The 12,554-nt window shown below is 40.1% G+C and overlaps 1 protein-coding gene across 1 annotated transcript in view; it reads left to right on the forward strand.

The window, feature by feature from the left end:
* Positions 1-11,715: 11,715 nt before the first annotated feature.
* Positions 11,716-12,554, forward strand: part of PPFIBP2 (PPFIA binding protein 2) — a 96,325-nt gene continuing 95,486 nt past the window's right edge. Inside the window, exon 1 of the mRNA XM_072421540.1 lies at positions 11,716-11,907. The gene's annotated coding sequence lies outside the window, so the exon portion shown is untranslated. The remainder of the gene's footprint in view (positions 11,908-12,554) is intronic.

The raw sequence follows: 12,554 nt of genomic DNA on the forward strand, positions 1-12,554 counted from the left end.
AATATGTATCCATTGTTCAGTGTCCTCTGTGACATTTCAACTCCAAAAATGAAACAGCAAATCTATTCTTTCTCCTCTTCTTGGGTCGGGAAGTTGGCCAAACTTTTACCCCACTATCGCTACATTGCACAAAAACTATCTTTGTGATGCACATTTTTTTACTGTAATATATTCATTCTGGAAACAGTATCAGAAGAACAAAGCCATCATATAAAGTGTTACTCCTCCTATAGCAGAACTCCATAGAGCAAAATAATCAGAGGGGCAGAAAAGTAATGGTGTGTGCAGTGTTTTAGGACTTTAGATCAATTCTATACCAATAGGAATATTGATCAGACTGGTTGACCCGTCTAGTGCAAAGTTAGAGTGGCTTTGCTTGTGTGTACCGGGTCTTGGTCACATGACCCCCCATACTGATTGCATTGTATAGGACTTTTCCCCTAGTCGCCTAATGATGCAGCCAATGTACTAAATGAAGGAAAGTATGATTTTCTTTGCAACCATGAAAGCAAACCTGTTGCTTTAATTTTGGATTAGAAAAGCACTTGGTCATTGTAAAAGGAATTTGTAGCTGTTTTAATAAAAAAACTAGAGTTACTGAAAAAACATGACATTGCTCATATGTGATCAGCTTTAGGGGGTATTTTTTCAGTACAAAGACAGACAGACTGTTCCTTTGAATCAATGCACACCAGTATCACAATAGACTTGGTCTTTACTTGCATTTGGGTAGAACCAATGCACTTGAAAGTGGCTGATTAAATCTGTCTGCAGAAGCTAGGTGCTCCATATTTAATTACAGCAGCAGTATTTCCTACTGATAATTAGATATTGCAACTTTGTACACATTTGTCTGCTGCCTCATTGTATCAATATATGCAGATTATTTCTATCTCATCTGCGAATTATGACGTGATCGTAAAGTTATAAAATTTTTAATATAAATATTTTTAGTAATAAAGGGAAGGGGGAGAGGGGCAGATTAAACGCCAGCTTCAGTATTTTTTATTGCCTTTAGCAACAGGAAAAAGTGAAAGGATTTAGATCAGAGATTCACTAGGTAGTAAAACAGATAAAAGCATGAAAACTCAGGAGTTTGTACCATTAAAAGCATAGCAATATCAGCTACAATAGATTTGTTGTAATACTATTTTTTTAAGTTATTCTGTAAGCATAAAATGGGGTTTAAAACAACCCCCCCCCCACACACACACACTATCCTATAAAGTTGCAGGCACTGTGAACCAGTTCATCCACAAATCTCACAGCGGAAGCATTGAACTCAATAGCTGGGATTGAGAGCCACCAACCACACAATGAGCCTGACTTATTAAAGCCAATACAATAGAAGATAAGTATCATAGGAGAAGCTGGATGATCTACCAAACATAAAATGGATCTGGTTTAAGATGAAAACATTTGCCAATTTATAGCAAATTATATAAGAAATCAATTCCAGTTTGCTGGATCCCCCAGGTTCTCCCATGATAGTCTATTTTACCAGTCTTGAAGTTTTATAATCAGGCCCATAGTGTTACCTGCTGCCTCCTAAAAGGAAATACATTTTTAAAATTCCCCAGTATGGATCATTGGGGTAGGGAGTGGGAAGGAATGCAAATATATTGTAAATATGTCCTACATGTACATATACACATAAAAGTTTTTTGGAGAAACACAAATTCTTCTCTTGGCTTGGCTTGCAGTCACTTGGGATGGAGGGAATATGTAAGTTCACCTTACACCTGAACTGGGGTTCCATTTGCTCACAAACAAAGGAAGTAATAATCATTTGGTTTGGTTCTGATAGGACCTGAACAATTAGACTATTCAAGTTAACTTTAGGTAGGTTTTCAAATTTTCAGTTGAGTGTTCCCTTTGACTGGTGGTATTGGGGCAGTCCTGCCCTCTGAAAAGCAGCAGGCAATAAAAAATAAAGTTCACTACTGTTTTCAATCATAAATAAATAAATTACTGGCTACTAGGCTGCATGGTGGCTCAGTGGCCAGCACCCTTGCCTTTGCAGCACCAGGGGCCAGGTTTGTATCTCAGCCAGGTCACTATCTCCATGGAGGTGGTGTGTTCTCCCCGTGTTTGTGTGGGTTTGCTCTGGACACTTTGATTTCCTCCCACATACTAGAAGCATACTGTTAGGTCAGTTGGCTTTCCTTGAAACTGGCCTTAGACTGTGTTTGGCTGGGTACACAAGTGCAATGGTTCTCGTCCAATAATCCGCTCAGGGTCGATATCGGACAAGAAACTTGCATGTGTACAGTGTTCGTCGTCCATCGTCTGAACAATCAACCTGGCGGATCAACAGACGATGTGTGACGAATGATCATAATGGAAGTAAAGGGGGAAATAGCGCATCGGGGTGCTACCCCGTAGTTCTCCCCCTCCCCTCTCCATAGGCAGAAAGGTGCTGTATGTACAACACTGGTTCATGCATCGTGCAGTCCTTGAAAAATCCTTTCCAACGACAATTATTGTAAATAACCTTGACATCCAACTATAGAGGGACATTAAATTGTGAGCCCCTGTACCAGGACATGTCAAGTATTGTAGACTCTAAATCATTACAAGATAATATTAGGAAATAATACAGTAGTAGCTGAGATGATTGAATGCTCACATCATGCAGCAGCTTCCTGCTTTGTCCTTTTAAGGGATCCCAAATGTAGTTTACCTTGCCAACCAGGAGGTTGGCACAGTAAACTTTGCTTCTGCTTGAGCTGAAACCAAACATTAGCAAACTGTTCAGCTGAATGTTGCTCAGACCGAGCAGAAGTTTGTTCAACCCAAAACACTTAACCATTTCCATGGCCGGTTTTACCTGTTATAAAAAATCACCAGACATCTGTTTTACAAAGTGAAGAGAGTGCATGATGATGAATTGCTGTCTGCCATCGAAGTCACAACCAATAATTAGAAGGAAGCAGCTTGCAGCAATACTTGCTATGTAGGTAGGAGTCAGACAGGACATTGAGGGCAGTGTGGAATCTTCATTCAGAATGGTATTCAGTGTCTGTTCTATTCATAAGAAGCTGTACAGGACATGGTCTGCTACCCATCCTCTGACAAGAGATTTATGAAATGTGACATGATGGGTGTATCTCACAAATTATTTGTAACCTCTGTGTCAGCTGCCTTAGTAATCATCTTCTGTGCTTTAGCAATCTAATACCAGAACATTATCACAAAGCGTTCCTGGAAATGATTACAGACATCTATAGTGGTGGTCTATGGAGCTCTGCTGGTGATTGGTCACCTAGATTGATAAAATCCTAAAATAGTGCAATAATTATAAAAATATTAATAGTAGTTATGCTGGTGGTATAGATAGAAGCCTCTGTGGTTCTTTGATAAGAAGCGTTTTAATGCTTTGGGGCTGAGTGTTAGTTTGGGGGGGTATATAGATATAATATGGTTAGTTTATGTGTGTACCTAAACCTTTCATAAAATATTAGTCCATTAAAAATTAAAAGAAACAAAATAGTTTTTATTGCTATATTCACCTTTATTCAGGAGTTAAAGATGTCCTCTAGGATAAATGACAGCCAGTATCTTGCAACTTATTTCACCTGGGCCCTGGCTGTCATGTACCCACCTCCTACCTGTGATTGGAAAATAAAGATAAAGCAACACATTGATTCGCTTTGCCAGTTTGCTCTCCCTTAAGCTACAGACACACGTCCAGGGCCGATATCGAGTAAGAATCTGGTGTGTGTACGTCCGCCTGGGTTCTTCGTCCGTCGTTCGAACAACCGTCCTGGCGGATCCACGGAAGATGGATGACTAATGATCCTAATGCAAGGGAAGGAGGGGAGTGCATAGCAGGGTGCCGCTCCCCTCAGCATAGAGCAGAACGATGCTCTATGTACAGCACTCCTTCATGCATAGTCGTTGGAAAGGATTGTGAAAGATCCTTTCCAACGACTATTATTGCACGTGTGTATGCCGCTTTACTGTCAGCATTCATCTGGTCAGAACTGATTGGTTCTGTTGTTGCTTTTTGTTTCTTCCAACTCTGAGCCCTAAAGGACTGCAGAAGGCTACAGCCAGGTCCAATTTAGATACCAATACTGTTGCATTAAAAAAAAGAACTGCATTGATTTCTGTCTTTATTGCAGTATATGTCTAAAGATTTCAGAATCTTCTTGCCTCACCCTGATCTATTTACCTAATATATGCCCCCTGATAAAAATAGAAAATGTAACGGTAGAGAATGTTCTCATAACCTCCCTGGCTGTAAATATAATTGCCTGCTCTTCCCAAAGCCATGGATTTCAAACTATTGACTGGATAAACAAGTATGGTGCTCATATTCAATCACACGATAGTTTTATATCCTGAACTTAAGTCGCCTTCTCAGATTTCTCTCTCCACATCCCCCATAAATATTTGTTTACTGCACTTACTAAGGTTAGTAGTAGTGATGGCTATTCGTGGATATCCGTTCCTGAAATAAACACGGCCTCAAATGTCTTCATTCATAGAGTCAGGACTTTGCCTTGCTGATCTTCATGTAATAAATTAAAAAACAGCCAAGATGTTTGCAGGGGTCTGTGATGGCAACTACACAAGAAACAACTTGTTGTAATTACCAACACATCCATATCCAATCAAGAAACAAAGATTTTGAGATCTTGCGATTGGTTGGCTGTTGATTTTAGATTCCTGGTCAATCCAATTGGTGATAGGAACAGAAGTAAAAGTCGGCCCATTTTCACTAGGTTTCATTTGCAAGAACAAAACCCCTCAATCCATCACATATGTCCCTCTTTTTGCAAAAAATAATGGAATATAGTATGTTCATAATATGCATAAAAAAACTTTTCATCCATTTTTTATATTTCTTTTAGATTTCTACATTCAATATTTTTAAAGCTAAACTCTGATTTAATAGATACAAAAAAATGTTTTACCTAGCACTGCTAATTATGTACACATGGTAGAATATTGTTCCCAAGTCAAAAGATCGTGGTTGTCTTGGCCATCATCTAGTGAAGGGGTGTCAAAATCTGGCCCGTGGGCCAAATTTGGCCTGCGTTGTCTTTTTTTTGGCACCCAAAGGAATCCTAAATATCAATTGAAGCTGGTCTGCCGCTACATTGAAATAGTGCTGGTACTACAATTCCTGGTATCATTCGTGTTTATAGACATCACTCGCATCTATAGACCAGCGGCCTCTCCTCTATGCGTGGCCCCGCATTGGACTGTTGTATAGATGCAAGTAATCCAGGGAGTGTAGTAGTGGCATCACTTGTGTCTATAGACCAGCGGCCTCTCTGTCTATGCGTGGCCCGGCAATGGACTGTTTTATAGACGCAGGGAATTGTAGTAGCGGTGGGATTTCAGTTTCAAGTTTGTACCCCGACTTTGTCTATGTTTTTAATTTTGGCCCACTGAGTATTTGACATCCCTGATCTAGTGTGAATGGCAGCCCCCAATGTCCGTCCTAGCGAAACAATAAACAGCCGAAGAAGTTTAACTTGATATAGACCGTAGAATATGGTCTGCCTTTAGACTAATATGTAATTTCATTAAACACGATAATCCATTTGTAATTTGTCAGTAAGGTATAATAGAAAACACAAAGACATATTCAAGGCTCAGAATGGCGCCGGTAGTTTTATCCGAGAACTTCTTTGAGAACATTAAATAGATTTGTTTTAGTGGAAGTCGAATTCCGTGAATGAGAAGCTTAGACAAAGAAAGCACATTGATAAAACGCACACTTGTTAATTAAAGTCTTGTGATGTGAATACAATCTGCTTCTCAAGCGTTGTCAGTGTTATTACTGCTGGAGTTTTCCCTTTCATCTTCAGCACATTTCTTACTGAAGGCAGAGTTTCATGGCGATGCACGTTTCAAGGCAAATATTTTTATTTCTTGCCTGTATTTAGGAAACCGAGCATATCAAGTATAAAAATAATCCTGAGGGTATGATGAGTGTTAAAAGAAACTCACTAGAGCATTGCAGAGCAAATTGTGTGTCTATAAGACTTTGTTGAAAGTATATTGGGATTTAAAGGGGACTTCTGCTTGGATCTTCTGCTTCCGACTGTCACATTGGGAGTAGGAGTTTCTATTTTCTATTTACCACATTAATGTCCAGCTAATGCTTTTAGTTACTGAACCCTAGAATTTTAAAGGATGCTACCCTTCTAAAGGGCCCATCCTGCAATGCAAAAGGGTAAATATTTTTGTATAACGTGTATTAAAAATCCCTTTCTGTACGCAGCTCCTCTTCCATGTGACCTCTGGGTTACAGACATCCCCCCTTAGTAATTTTGGTCCTGTATTGTAGAGAATGAGTTTTCTTTTTCCATTTTTCTAGAGTTGCATCAAAAAAGGAAACTTGTATTGAAAAGCTATACATAAACAGTGTTCAACCCTGATTTTTTTAAGCCAGGGGAAGAAATTTTAGGTGGCTGGTGGCCCCTGTATTGTGAACAGCTGGGTGGTTACTGAAAAGTGCCAGGTGGTGTGCCCTGCTAGAAGGGCTGGAGAGAACACTGATAGGCAATCATTGAAGATGCTACTTACCAAACATTAGTACTTTCTGAATCAATGAGCCAAATACAAGTGTGAAGGTTAGGTAAATGCATATGCTGCCGTAGGGGGCAATTAAAATTGCCAGAGGTGCCACCAGCACCCCTGTGTTTGCTGTGGCCATTATTGGAATTGCAGGAGGAACTTGAAGGCCCTGTAACCACCAGTAGGGCTGCCGGTGTCACCACCCAAGCAATCCTGTTTCATAGCTGCCCCAAGTTTTGGTTGGAAGTAGCAACTGTAGGCCACTGACTTGGCAAGTTAAAGTGACAATGGCAGCCGCTCACTAAGTCCGTACCTCTGTCCCCCACCCATCCCCAGTTAGGGTAATATTTAGGTGCTGCTTTCTTTGCAGTCATCCTGTTAACATAAAGTTTGCTCCACTCAAAAGTTGGTTTGGAGCCAAATAACCACACAAATTACATTTGGCGATGTGTAAAAGACAAATATGAAGACTGTGCCTCTATCCAAAAAAAAATGTGCAAAATTTTTTGCCCCTCTGTTTGTCCTAATAAAAAATGGGAAATGCAAAATTCTACGGTTGTCTTTGGAGCTGTGAGTGCCCTAAACAAGGTTGCCCATTCTGGAGACAACTGAGTGAGAATATCCCTTCATTATGGGGACATTTCCTGTTATTTCTTCTTTTATCTGTGGACAGAAACTGATGAGAAATCTATTAGCTGCAGAAGTTTCTCTCCATTGACAGAGGATTTAACTTACCTTATACATACAAAAAAAGTGAGATTGTCTTTGTTCCCTAAACTTCACTTTAATATTGTAGTTGACACATTTCACATTTTTTTATCATGTGCACCTGAACTGTAATATTATGCTTGAATGTGTAAATCCAAAACATTCATATTTTGCATTGACACAGCACTGAGGAATGTGCTGATCTTTACACATAATATTTCAAGGAAAGAACCACACTGTATGAATATATTTTCTTTCAGTTAAGACAGAGGAATTCCTAAATCAAATCTATGGTAAAGGCCAGGGCCGGCAACTTGTACATAATATTGGTGATAAGAATGGTTTCAAGGAAAATCTAGTGCCAGTAGGTAATATAATTTAGCCATTTACTGCAACCATTGTTTCTGCAGCAATGCACCTCCTATTAGTTCTCTTCTCTTCCATCTTCATGGAACCGGCCCAGCAACCCACCTATACAGCAACCATTCATAAAACTGATGTCTGGAATTATCACTTTCCATACAACATTTATTGAGCATCTGTACAAAGCTTTAGGTGACTGCTAGGACTTTTTTTTTTCAAAACGGGCCATCATGTTGCTTTTCATAGCCTTGTTGTTAGCATTCTTGAGACACAAATTGAGCTGTGTGAATGTGCAAGCAAGAACCCTTTAGAAACTTCTTTCTTTTTTTGGCAGAAAAAGTGGAACAGAATCACAAGAAGTTGCAGCCCTACTAATAAACATGAACATGTGTTCTGGCTATAATACCTGAAATAAAACTGAGATAAATGCTGTCCAATTAATTTAGATGAATGCAATACCCTCTGGTTGGTTTATCCAGATGTCCAATGGAAGTGGCAAGGTATAGGTTCCCCTGAATGCCATTCTTTCCCTGCATGATTAATCAGATCCCCTGCCATCTGCATGTACTTCCCTTTCTTCAGGTTTTAGGTCATTTTATTTTCAATATATATTTTTTGGAAAGGTAAATAAGGTTGCACATGTAAAAAATTATAAAAAAACAAATTATATGGTCAACTCGTAGACCATTAGTATGGGATTGGTTTTTGAAACTCAGGCACATTTCTGAAATGGAGAAGTTGATCCCCATAGCTAAAGATGATATGTCACACTTTATATCCACATGGGCTTGGTAGTTGCACTTTCAAATGATGCACTGATATAAGGCTACATACACACGTGCAATGGTTCTCGTCCGATAATTGGCTCCGGGCTGATATCCGACAAAAATCATGCGTGTGTACAGCGCTCATCGTCCATTGTCCGAACAATTGTCCTGCCAGATGTACAGACGATGGACGACAAACGAATGTAATGGAGGTGAAGGGGAGAGAGTGCAGCGGGGTACCGCACCGTTGTTTTCCCCTTCCCCTCTCCATACATCAGAATGGCACTGTATGTACAACACTTGTTCATGCATCATGCAGTCGTTTGTCGTTAGAAAGGATCATGAAAGAATATTGCACGTGTGTACGTAGCCCAAGACTCTTGTGGCTGAATTGGACTAAGGCCACCTGGTAAGTATCATTATACTTTGGGCTGTGTTTTATTGCTTGGTTCCCCCTGCCATTACACTAGATCTCTGTATCTTGCTTTGCCACCCACCTTTCCCTTTACCTTTGGCTTACATGTAACCTGCAACATCTATGGTTAAAGATCTTGTCCAGGAATAGCAGAAAGTACAAAGCTGTTCTGTTGAAGAATAGCGGCAGATGGACAAGCGGGAGGAACCCCTATGCATCCTTTACAATAAAAAACAGTAGTGGCCATCAGCAGTGGGCATTTAGTGATTCAGTATGGGTGAATGGATCACCAAACAACAATGGGGGCAGTTGGCTGGTTGTAGTTATTCCCCAAGACCATACCATATGTTCATTTTTAGGGAATGAAAATTTAGAATGTGTACAAGGCTTTATTGTTCCCCACTGAAATGTATTGTGGGCACCATAACAGAAGACCTCTGTAGAATCTAGGTTGTTCCATAATGTTTATCAGTGCTCAGCTAATGTCATTAGCCTTTATCTTACACTGATAAGGTTGTGTTTGTTCTTTGTGACATTACCCAGAGTACATTCCAGGCCTCATCTACACAAGGTTCAGTCAGGCCGACTTTGATATCCTCTACAGGGTAGACTATGGTGACCTCTTACTTTCTCTGTCCAGAGATAGCCCTAAACCCAGTGACCCTCTTACAAGACAATGTTCTGTCTTTTCGGCACTTGAGTGGCTATTTCAAGTATATTTGTGTTCTTATATGAATACTTCACATAATCGTTTGGGTTGTGTTTTAGAACGGATGTCTCAATGTTGCTGTCACGATACAGTCAGTGAAATACGTACAAAAATGTAATTTGTGATATTTATGTAATGAGAATCATTAAAGCTCATTAGGGGGACTTTGTATAGCAGTATTTGAAGTCAGCTGAAGAGTCATAAGGGATATGAGATGACTGCTGTTAATTATGTGAAGGATATGTTTGGTAAAAGGCAGCTTTACTTATGAAAGGAACAAGAAGCTAAATCTCACCAAAGTTACTGGTTCTTTAGATGGGACTCTCTACAGTCACCGATACTCAACTTTTCCACCATTATCAACCATTTAGATTGTCTGTCAGTGACCCAGTAAAACCTCATAATGCCTTTAAATATGGATAAGCATAAGACTTTTCACCTTCATGCAGGTTGTGTAGTTTGTGAGTCTGAGTGTCTAGCCAAAAAACAGTGGCCAACCCAAACACAGTCACAAGAGGAAAGGAAGTAGGCCATTAACTTCAGCTCCAAAAAAGACCAACATTGAGCTTCCCCATGGCTTGGACCCAAGACTCCTACAGATTAACCTACCTTGCAGTAAAGGTGTCTTTCAGTGTGATTATCTTGGGGTGTGGTACATTAAGTTTATCCCATTGCCATTCCATGCCATTCACCTTGGTGTAGCTTATACTAGGTTTGCCTTTTTATTAATAGGTATCCTAATGGACCACATCACACAAGACATCATGGAGCAATAAAAATTGTGACATCCAAACCTACCTTTCTCTATCCAAAGCAAAACTATTATTATTATTAAATATTATTATTAAACAGGATTTATATAGCGCCAACATATTACGCAGCGCTGTACATTAAATAGGGAAAGTTATTGTTGCATTTTGGGCATCCTATCCAAAGTTAAGTCAGTTATGGGGGAGTTCCAGTGCCAATATCTTCCCACCCAATCTTGCCCAAAACCCCCATCTGGGACAAGCCCTTAAAAAATGCTTAAGCAACAAAATGATGCCAACCAAAAATAGCGCCCGTTAGGTCTTTATTCTAAAGAATAACACACCAGGAACCTGCCCGTTCTTACCCTCCGCACAATTTGGTTGGGGGAGTAGGAGGATACCATACCGGATCTTAGATGCAGCTCATCATCAAACCGGTGTCAGCCAAGTCCCTGCACTGGGATCCCAACTAAATATGGGACACCAGAAAGCTATGAGGCCTATTCTCCACCAGCAGGACTCACTTTTTCCCACCTATCATGTGGAGACCGGGAGACTCAAACTTTTCAACAGGCACCCTATCAAATTAATGAATGTGTCAGGCAAACCATGAGAAGGAAGCTAAAATAAATGCTAACATTGGACATCATCCAGCCTTCAGAAGCCAATGGGCCTCCTCCAATGTACTGACAACCAGAGAGGATGTGGGGGATTTCACATTGTAGGGGATGCCTATCCAATGGTCATTGGCACCTGCTGGAATATTCCTTACCAGGGTTTCTCCTGAGGTTGAGGTTGTTCTGGAACTGTGGCTGATTGACCTCCCATTTAATGATGCCTGCATAGTACCGGGCCCCTTGATATCGGCACCAGCTTGGAGTAATGATGTTTTTAGGTGTCTATAAAGGTGTTATTCTTGTGACCACTGTGGGGTGGCTTTCCACTGGCCACCAATTTAGGAGGCTTTATTCCCAATAAACTTGGTTTCAGTGGGGGTTCATTGAGACCCATAAATTATTTCAAGGGTTCCTAAGGGGTAGAATGGTTGAGAAAAGCTGTGGCTGTGGCTGTGGCTGAGTCTATCTTCATTTATTGCACTCGATATACATAATATAAAAAACTCCAACAGCATGAACAATGTATTAAACATAGCAAGTGAAACCAGTTGGTGGCTTAACCTGCCAGCATCTACTCAAAACTAAATTTCCCATTTGATCAGACCATCCCTTTACATTTTCTGAAAAACATGTTTGCGATTTTTACACCGTCTGGCGGTAGACTCGACCTGTCTGTCAAGCCTTATGCTTGACTGCAAAATGCAACATAAACAGTGAGGCACCTTTAATGTAACTCTTTGAAGTAGGAATTGTTTGAGATGGAGCTCAGGGGAGAAATGAAGCTGGCAGAGATGCCTTCATCCTCTTCCTTGTTAGTCAGCAAAGTAGGCTGAACTGGAAAAATTTGTAGCAATCACGTTGTAGCTGTTCTTGTTTTTCCTGGGCAGCGCTCTGCATTATTACAAGCATGTGCTTTTGGTGTGGTGTTCCCTGGGCTTGTCATTAGCTTCAAAGTAAGCTGTGTGATGTGATTACTGGGACAACTTTCACAGGTTAAAGAGCCAGGTGGAGAGGATTCTGCGGCTGGAGAGTGTGGAATAAGGTAGGGATCATATACATTCTGCTGGCTGGATAGTAAAAAACACAATGTAACGTTAATTCTTTTATTCTTATTTAAGTCATGGTGGGCGATCACCTCTCCAGGTATATCAGCATTGCCAGTTCTTTCACTAAGCTGTAATCTATTGATTATTTTGATTAATAGATTAATGTTGGTCAATCAAAAATTGACCAGGCAATTTTTTCAATACAGATCAAGTATTGTGAAAGTTGTTTGTAAATTGAATACTTTCACTGTATTGCAAAACTAATAATGTGTATTATATGTCTAAAATGTACGGGAATCCCACTCGTTTTGTCTTAAAATACCACCTGCCTGGCTTTCCTGTTGATCCAGCAGCATCGGTACTTTAAAGTAGATCTAAAAACTTAACTGGTCAACATTTAGTTGCAAAAGTGGCCTTCTTGGCAATGATTGCCATTTGTTGTAATTATTTACTTTTTTTATACTTTACTGCAACTCATTAGTTGTTTTAGTTTTTTTTTTCTTTGCTGCATGTTTTTGCTTTGGATAGGCTTCTTGACAAGGATGGACTATGCCTATTGAATGTGTGTTGGCATGGACTCAATACACGTGGCAGGGTGGCAATGCAGTATAGAGAGATAGTTGTCACTCTATAACAGGAAGTG

The sequence above is a fragment of the Pyxicephalus adspersus genome, chromosome 9 (assembly GCF_032062135.1).
Source record: "Pyxicephalus adspersus chromosome 9, UCB_Pads_2.0, whole genome shotgun sequence".
NCBI lineage: Eukaryota > Metazoa > Chordata > Amphibia > Anura > Pyxicephalidae > Pyxicephalus > Pyxicephalus adspersus.